The following is a 7,783-nucleotide window of genomic DNA, read 5'->3' on the forward strand; positions in this document are numbered from 1 at the left end:
GTTTCGGTTCCTTGCCGCTGTCGCCTCTGGCTTGCTTAGTTGGGGTCACTTCATCTTCAGCGATATCATTGACTTGATTGCAAATAAATGCACAGGCACTATTTAACTGAACAGAGATGACATCATTGAATTCAGTGATGAACTGCCTTTAACTATCATTTTGCATTATTGACACACTGTTTTCCTAATGAATGTTGTTCAGTTGCTTTGACGCAATGTATTTTGTTTAAAGCGCTATATAAATAAAGGTGACTTGACTTGACTTGACTTAAGTATTTGGTAATCTGATGAACATCATAGCAAATACACAAATCTGATTAGCTATTTAAAATTATTAAATATGTTTTAGAAGGTAGGTCAGCTGGTTTATTTGTGGTGTTTCAAGGGTAGGGACTGCATTTTCTGCAGTTTAGTGCCATCTGCTGTCAGAGAGTGAATGTGCTTTCATTCAGCTCTTCCCTCACATGTTCCTCCATGTGCTTCTCTTAGGTGCTTGTTTACATCAGAGCACACAGAGTCTTTCAAGCAGCATACAGCGGTGTTGTGCATTTTGACCAGTTGATGGGAATAGTATTCTTAAAATGCATTCCAAATTCTGAATAATTTGTAATATATAATTATTCAAGGTATTTAAAACGTGCCCACAATAACAATATTGTACATATTAATTACCGTGATATATCACATTAGTGTCTAGTTGGGTATTTGTATGTGGTAACTAAAAAACTTCAGTATTCGTAGCTCAATCTGACAAGTTGAGCCCACTCACCAATTTAAGATAATTTTAGTACAAGAAAAACAGTTAACTTAACAAGTCTGCTTGTTCACATTACTAGAAAAATAATGTGTGGAAACTGATAACATTAAATTTCTCAAGTAAGTTGTACTAAAAGTTCTAAGTTATTAAAACAGACAGGCAAAACATTGTTGGCACAACACTGGGGCATTTATTTGTTCCATAAAACAATGTTAAAATAATGTCATGCCTTCAAATCAATACCACACTCTGCAATTTTCACATACAACAATCAAAGCTCCCTTTTTTTTTTTTTTTTTTTTTTTTTTTTATATATTTTTACCTTTTGTCACACATTGGTGAAATACAGAATTGGACAACACCGTGAACACTCTATAAAAAAAGTTTAGTACTGAATAAGTTTCCTAGTTCTATTTATATTTAAACAGTGTTTTAAAATTTAACACCTTTTCTAAAACCAGCCACTTAACACTTAAGCAAACTGCAGGTTTTCCAACAGGAAACAAAACATATTCTTCAGTTTTTTAGTACTGAACAACTTTCCTATTTAAAGACTAAACTATATTCTAAGGCCAGCTACTTAACATTGAGCAGACTGCTCGTTTTTCAACAGGAAAAAAAAATACATTCTTCAGTCCTGATTACCATTTTTGTAACTCTGCAATGGTCAGTCATGAACAAACTGAAAAATGGTCCATCATGGCACAATGTTACAGTGACAGGCTATTTTTCAGGGATTGTACTTTAGGTTTGAGAGACTTGTGCCCGAGTGACAGAATCACCCTTTGAATGAAATCAAACATGTTCTTCAGTACAGCAGGATATTTTAAATCCAGAGCATAAATGAGCCCGAAAAACAGGCACATTGCTTTGGGAAGGTTTCTCAGATCATCCATTACAACTCTATCTTCCAAAATGATTGCAGTGGATAAGGCATCGAGATGCAGAGAGTAAGGTTTGGTTTCAGAGTCCTCGGGTATCACAGACAATATGCCGATTGAAATGCTGGACATCTCTCCTTCATCATCACAATCCTAAAAACATGAGCAGCATATGACAAGAATGAAGTGAAAATAAGTCACACCATACCTTCAGAACAATTATTCATGTTTAAAAATATGCAAATAATATAATTTATTATGATGTAAAGGCCTTTTCATAATGGATACAGCAGCAGATGCAGTAGATTATTTTGGTTTCCTGCGATATGATATTTTGAATTTCCCACAGTATGAAATTTTTACTTGTTCTGCCACAAAATAAAATTTATTTTTTATTTAATTTCTGGGTCTGGGAACATTTCAGTTACATTGCTGTCATGCAGGGTCAGGAAGCTCTCATATTTCATTCAAAATATGTTAATTTGTGTTCTGAAGATAAATGAAGGTCTTATGGGTTTGGAACAACATAAGGCTGAGTAATTAATGACAACGTTTTTTGGGTGAACGATCCCTTTGACAACCATGTCAGAAGAAACATGAGTACTTCTTACGTAGTAGTTTGAGAAATAAAAAGCTACACACCGCATCAGTTAGGGGATCAAATAATTATTGTCAAAATACAATTTGCAAGAAACATCTATCACTGCAATAATGATTCAATTCTAAAATATTAAGTATTTGCTTATTAGTGACTTTTTTTGACCAGGCAGGGTAGATTAGTTCTTGTTGAAGGGATAGTTCACCCAAAAATGGGTATTCTGTTATTAATTACTCATACTCGTGTTGTTCCAAACCAGTAAGACCTTTGTTTATCTTCTGAACACAAATTAAGATATTTCTGATGAAATACCTCCACTCTTTTCTGTTATCCTTATCGGACTGTTGTCCTTAATTCTTCCAACCTTTGTCTAAATTCCTAAACGCATTAACTCTTTTAGTTCTCATGATTTTACTCTCTTATGTAATTTATATTTTTATATTTTCTATTATTCTTAATTTATCTTTCACATTTTCTGTATCCTATCAGGTCGCAAAATTGGTTTAAGAAGTGTTGCAACACGTTAAACAGCCAGAATATCACAGACAAAGCTACTTACAAAACATGTCTTGTAAAAATCAGTCCGGTCTTCTCCAAGGAGGAGTGGAAGGCCATGAAGAATGGCTGTTCACCTCCAACGATTTCAGATTTCTGTAAAGTTATGTAACATTATATCGTATGGAAGGTCGTATCGAGGGCAAAACGGCCTCCACCCGGATGTCCACGAATCGTTTATTTGTGCCGGAAGAGTTACGGTCTGACATTATTCAGTGGGGTCACTGCTCTAATGTAACTTGTCATCCATGGATAAGCCGAACCAAGGGTTTAGTAAAGCAACAATTCTGGTGGCCACTTATGGCTCGCGACGTTCACGATTTTGTTTTGGCTTGCTCAGTTTGCGCCAGTGGTAAGTCATCTAACGACCTCCAGATGGGCTTCTTCAACCGATGTCTGTCCCTTCGAGACCCTGGTCACATATCGCTCTAGATTTTGTTACCACCCTCCCGCCCTCTAATGGCATGACGGTCGTTTTGACCGTAGTGGACCGGTTCTCGAAGGTGACACATTTCATTCCCTTGCCCAAATTACCTACAGCCAAGGAGACAGCGGTCACTGTCATTGATCACATCTTTCGGTTACATGGCCTCCCGTTAGATGTAGTTTCTGACAGGAGATCCCAATTTATATCCAAATTTTGGAAGGAATTTTGCAAATTGCTAGGAGCAACGGTTAGTCTGTCTTCGGGTTATCACCCACAGAATATCGGGCAATCTGAGCGAGCCAACCAGGATTTAAAGAGAACGTTGCAATGTTTAGTCTCCAAGAATCCTTCTTCCTGGAGCCAACAACTCTCTATGGTTGAGTACGCTCATAACTCGTTACCAGTGTCAGCCACGGGCCTCTCTCCGTGTCAGTGTAGCATAGCTTACTAGCCACCTGTTTTTCCTAGTCTGAAATCTGTCCCCTCCGCTAATGCGTTTGTCCAGCGGTGCCACCTCACCTGGACCAGAGCCCGCGAGACTCTGCTCCAGATGAAGGAGCGCACTAAGGCCAAGGCCGATCGCAACCGGTCGAAGCCTCCCGTATACGTCGTGGGTCAAAAAGTGTGGCTTTGTACTAATAACATTCTGCTCTGTTCTGTTTCTAATAAATTAGCTCCTAAATTTATTGCCCCGTTTCCTGTCACCAAGATCATTAGTCCGGTGACAGTCCGCCTCAAACTACCTCCGGCGTACAGGAGGATTCATCCCGCCTTCCATGTGTCCAAAATTAAGCCTGTGTTTTATTCACGCATTAATCCGCCTACCCCGGTTCCCCCACCGCCACGTCTCGTAGATGGGGAGCCGACTTATTCAGTTAATCGGATTCTGGAATCGAGACTGAGGGGACGAGGATTCCAGTACTTGGTGGACTGGGAAGGTTACGGTCCGGAGGAGAGGAGTTGGGTACCTGCTAGGGACATACTGGATCACTCCCTGATTGATGATTACAATCAGCAGGTAGGCCCGTCTGGGAACTCCAGGAGGCGTTCCTAGAGGGGAGGGTACTGTCACGGCTGGTAAACCGTGATCTCTGGGTTTTGCACTATGTGGGTGAAGTTTGTGTGTTTCGCGTCAGCATTGATTGTTTCATGTGGGCGTCTCCGCTAATTGTTATCAGCAGCAGCTGTCATTGCCGTCTAGCGTCTTGTGTTTGTCAGAGCGTTGTTTCAGTTCCGTGTCTCATGTTCTGCTCTCCTTGTGTTTGTTTTCTTCGTTGGATTCTCTTGTCTCCCCGGAACCCCGTCCACTCATCTCATCTCACCGCTGGATTCTCGGCTTACCTTCTCGGCTCGCTTCCCCGCCAGGTCCTGCTGCCAACTCACCACCGCACTCCGGATCCTCTGCACACCTGCATCTTCCCGTACTGTGTATCCCCTGCCAAGTATCACATGTGTTCCTGTCTTCATGTGCATTGTTTATTCATTTAATTAAAAATAACTAACTCACACCCTGAAGGAGGCAAATAAATATCAAATAAAAAATATGTGTTAAATACACATGAAGTAGAGCGTTAAAATTTAGTTTGAATGGGTCAATGTCATTGGCTGGACTTGGGTCAAACCACTTCTGTGAGCTTAGTGGGGTGTACCATTCATAGACTAGGCAACCATCATTTAACATGCTATAGATAAGCTTATTCAGACTAATTATTTTGTCTTTTTTCTTTTCTTTTTTTGTGTAGCCTATAGAAATAATAAAATTGCACTTTTATGAAAAATTCATTTTTCACCACTCATGTCTTTTTTGTAAATATACACATTAGCGGACATTCTAGCTTTAATCAAATTTACAGGGTTATTAACTAAGCAACAAATCTGTTTTATGGATGGTAACTGTAAAATTATTAATGAAATATTATTAGTAATTAGACACTACTAGTTACTGCAAAAGTAATATTATTACAATAACTACATTTCTGGTAACTAGGTACTGCTCAACTGACTGTAAGTGGGATTTTTTTTTTTACTTGGACATTCTCCTGCTGAGAAATAACTGATAAATGTAAGAACATTTTGAGTGCTCAAGAGAGATTTTCCATATCAATCTTTTTTTACATTTAATATCTCTGGACATAAATAAGGTAAGTTAAGGTGTATCTGTTTCAAATTTACTTACATTTACAGCTATCGCCAGCAGGTGGCACTTATTGAAACCTCTTTTTGTTCAGCAATTCTGCACTTTTTGTTCATCTATTATGCACTCATCACACAAAAAGTAATTAGGTAGACAGGTGATGTTATCAGACATAAGTATTTAAGCCTTTCAGGAGTAGAATTAAAGCTATTTTACAAAAGTATTCTACTGCTACCAACGTTAAAGATCATTCTATTTCCTTATGTAATTATTTTGATAAACTCATACAAGCGCTAAGCAGTCCCTCTAAACTGAAGTGTACTGTATAACAAGCCCCCCCCCACCAAAAACACACACACACACACACACACACACAACAATATTACTAATCATATTTTTCAAACTGCTGACTTAATCAAGAAAAAAAATGAATATCATTTGAATTTGAGTCTGAGCTTTTCAATGCATGCAGCATTTTGATCAATTCCAAAGTAGTGCCGTATAGCAAAAACAAGAATGTGCCATGTACCTTAATATTTCTAAAATATCATACAGCTTGGATACTCATGTCATATGTCATCTGAAAGGTCTCATGGAGTAAAATAAAACAAACATAATTTGAATAAACCTTGGGGGTTTGAATAAACTGGAGCGAGTTTTGAACAAGAAGTCAAACCTAAAACCATACCAAAAAAAATAATATATTGATGTCACCTTTTTACTTGTAACTTCATAAAACATGATCAGTGGAAATGTATGCAAAATTATTTAGAGCAGATTCTCCTGATGAAAAAGACCCCTAAAACATCTGTCAAATCTGTCATTTAGATCTAAAGATTTTCCTCATGAATTTATAACATACATAAAACTTCACAGAGATCATGTAATTTAGCCAAAAAAATCGATGGTAGCTTTCATGTAGCCTTTTCGCTCATAACTTCATGAAACATGCATATATCATTTGCAGAATTTACATCATTTTGCAGAAAAATCTCCATGTTAAAAAGTGCCGAAACTCATCATAAACCATCATTTAGATCTAAAGATATCTTTCATAAAGCTATAACACATGGAAAATAAATAGGTCATGTAGCTTAGCAAAAAAATCTGAGGTTTCAGTCCAGTGCCATTTTAGCTCTTAACGTCCCCAAACATGCATAGATCCTTTGATCAGATTGAAAGATATCCTTCATAGAGCTGTGACACATGAAAGCAGACTGGCACACTGAGGCTGCAAAGAAAAACAGATATATGCTTTACATTTAGTTTTCATTCATAGCTTCAGGAAACATGTATAGAACATTATTTTCATATATATATATGATCTATATATTCTCCCAATTAAAATGAGCCCAGAGTTAACATGATCCGTCGATGAGATCCAAATATATTGGATTATATCCGCACTACCATGAGAATCAATTCCAGGCAGTTCCGGTGGGCATTATTTTTTTGGACGCTTCAGGTTTACCATTTCTTATCGCCCTGGCTCTAAGAATGGTAAACCTGATGCGCTGTCGCAGGGTTTTGAGGCTGAGGCTAGTCCCACCCTCCCCGTAGCCATTCTGCATCCTGAAGAGTTGTGGCGGCAGTCACCTGGGGGGTGGAGTCCAAGGTCCTCATGGCATTACGCGATGCATCGGTTCCCGTGGGATTTCCATAGGGTCTGACCTTCGTGCTGAAGTCAGTCCAAACTAGCGTCCTACTGTGGGTCCACTCTTCTAGCCTACCTTGCCACCCTGGAGAGACTCGTACTCGTAGGTTAATCAAGCAGTGTTTTTTGTGGCTGTCCGTGGTACGGAATGCTCGATGGTTTGTGTCAGCCTGTCCAATTTGTACTAAGTACAAGTGATCCATTCAAGCCCCAACATGGCATCTTGAAGTCCAAAAAGATATGATATTGTGATACAAAAAAGAAGCAACAAGATGCAAATTGGAAGGTTGTATTGGGAAAACACATGTCTTCTGTGATAAGTGCAATGGTTTCAAGAATGCACACAGGAAATGACTCTAACGTGACTTGATTTATTCCTAGGTTCATTTTGTTATGAATAAACAAATGTGCAATCTATAAAGCAAAAGACATTTTATACTGAAATGTTATTCAAGTTTTTGACCTTGAGAAGAATCTTAAAGTATAGACCAACAATTTTTATGTGTATTATTGTATTTCATAATGGTACATTTTTGTGAAGTACCCCTGTTTTGACCTGACATCCATTGAAATGGACAAAAAAAATCACAATTAAAGAGTATTGAAATGTGTAATATTTGTATTTAGTCTCATTTATAGAAGCCTTATGAGCTGGGAAAATTTACTTTTATATTTTATAGAGCTCTTAGGCTTAGCATTGGTGCTATTAAAACTACTCCTACTAATGTGCTACTGGTAGAAACTAAAGAATTACCACTATACTTAAGACTGATAAAG

General features: G+C 38.0%; 1 long non-coding RNA gene across 1 annotated transcript in view; it reads right to left on the bottom strand.

Moving 5' to 3' along the window:
• Positions 1–1,303: 1,303 nt before the first annotated feature.
• LOC132152949 (uncharacterized) overlaps positions 1,304–7,783 on the bottom strand; it is a 45,236-nt gene continuing 38,756 nt past the window's right edge. The window contains exons 3-4 of the long non-coding RNA XR_009436606.1: positions 1,441–1,791; positions 1,304–1,352 (exon numbers count right to left, since the gene is read on the bottom strand). This is a non-coding gene — a long non-coding RNA (uncharacterized LOC132152949). The remainder of the gene's footprint in view (positions 1,353–1,440; positions 1,792–7,783) is intronic.

This window comes from Carassius carassius, chromosome 1, assembly GCF_963082965.1.
Source record: "Carassius carassius chromosome 1, fCarCar2.1, whole genome shotgun sequence".
In the NCBI taxonomy this organism is placed as follows: domain Eukaryota; kingdom Metazoa; phylum Chordata; class Actinopteri; order Cypriniformes; family Cyprinidae; genus Carassius; species Carassius carassius.